The 1,853-nt window shown below is 39.8% G+C and overlaps 1 non-coding gene across 1 annotated transcript; it reads left to right on the top strand.

Moving 5' to 3' along the window:
- Positions 1–280: 280 nt before the first annotated feature.
- On the top strand, positions 281–388 carry LOC112774202 (small nucleolar RNA R71). The gene has a single exon (XR_003188701.1). It is a non-coding gene; the product is annotated as a small nucleolar RNA R71 (small nucleolar RNA).
- Positions 389–1,853: the final 1,465 nt, after the last annotated feature.

Raw genomic sequence — 1,853 nt, 5'->3', positions numbered from 1 at the left:
TTTGAGAAATCATATTGACTTGCTGAGTCAATATTTTGTTCTGAGCCAATATGGTATTTAGAGTATCAATTTCAAGGACTCCCTTCTTCTGAGGCGTCCCATTGTTCACAGGATTCCTCTCAGAGGTGTACATGAATTGGTTATTTGAAACCATTTCAATGAGTTCCTGAGCTTCTGCAGGGGTTTTCACGTGAAGAGATCCTCCTGCAGAATGGTCCAATGACATTTTTGACAACTCAGACAGACCATCATAGAATATACTTATGATGCTCCATTCTAGAAGCATGTCAGTAGGACACCATTTGATCAGTTGCTTGTATCTTTCCCAAGCTTCATAAAGGGATTCTCCTTCCTTCTGTCTGAAGGTTTGGATTTCCACTCTAAGCTTGCTCATCTTTTGAGGTGGAAAGAATTTGGCCAGAAAAGTACTAACCAGCTTATCCCAAGAGTTCAGGCTATCCTTAGGTTGTGAATCCAACCATGTTCTAGCTCTGTCTCTTACAGCAAAAGGGAAAAGCAGAAGCCTGTAGACCTCGAGATCAACTCCACTGGTTTTGACAGTGTCACAGATTTGCAAGAATTCATCTAAAAACTGATGAGGATCTTCCATTGGAAGTCCATAAGACTTGCAATTCTGCTGCATTAGAGAAAATAATTGAGGCTTAAGCTCAAAGTTGTTTGCTCCAATCGCAGGAAGTGAGATGCTTCTTTGATGAGCGGATAATTTATATGCTTTTTGGCATTATTTTTAGTATGTTTTTAGTATATTTTAATTAGTTTTTATTATATTTTTATTAGTTTTTAAATAAAAATCATATTTCTGGACTTTACTATGAGTTTGTGTATTTTTCTGTGATTTCAGGTATTTTCTGGCTGAAATTGAGGGACCTGAGCAAAAATCTGATTCAGAGGCTGAAAAAGGACTGCAGATGCTGTTGGATTCTGACCTCCCTGCACTCGAAGTGGATTTTCTGGAGCTTCAGAAGCCCAATTAGCACGATCTCAATTGCGTTGGAAAATAGACATCCTGGGCTTTCCAGAAATATATAATAGTCTATACTTTGCCCAAGATTTGAGGGCCCAAACCGGCGTTCAAAATCAGCATAGAAATTCTGGCATCAAAACGCCAGAACTGGCATAAAAGCTAGAGTTAAACACCCAAACTGGTACAAAAGCTGGCGTTTAACTCCAAGAAAAGTCTCTACACGTGAAAGCTTCAATGCTCAGCCCAAGCACACACCAAGTGGGCTAGGAAGAAGATTTCTGCATTAATTACCTATTTCTATAACCCTAGGCTACTAGTTTTCAATAAATAGGACGTTTTGCTATTGTATATACCATCTTTGAATCATGTTTTGATGATTGAACCCTCTTTGGGGGGGGGGAGGGGGGCTGGCCATTCGGCCATGCCTGAGCCTTGTTCTTATGTATTCTCAATAGTAGAGTTTCTACACACCATAGATTAAGGTGTGGAGCTCTGCTGTTCTTCATGAATTAATACAATTACTATTGTTCTTCTATTCAATTCACGCCTACTTCTTCTCTAAGATATTCATTCGTTCTTCAACTTGATGAATGTGATGATCCGTGACACTCATCATCATTCTCACCTATGAACATGTGACTGACAACCACCTCTGTTCTACTAGCAATGACTTGAATGCGTATCTCTTGGGTTTCTAATCTAAGATTGGAACCTTCGTGGTATAGGCTAGAATTATTGGCGATCATTCTTGAGATCCGAAAAGTCTAAACCTTGTCTGTGGTATTCCGAGTAGGATCTGGGAAGGGATGACTGTGACGAGCTTCAAACTCGCGATTGTTGGGTGTGTGACAGATGCAAAAGGATCAAT

The sequence above is a fragment of the Arachis hypogaea genome, chromosome 18 (assembly GCF_003086295.3).
Source record: "Arachis hypogaea cultivar Tifrunner chromosome 18, arahy.Tifrunner.gnm2.J5K5, whole genome shotgun sequence".
NCBI lineage: Eukaryota > Viridiplantae > Streptophyta > Magnoliopsida > Fabales > Fabaceae > Arachis > Arachis hypogaea.
Note: the sequence above shows the minus strand (reverse complement) of the source record. Positions and strands in the feature narration are given on the sequence as shown.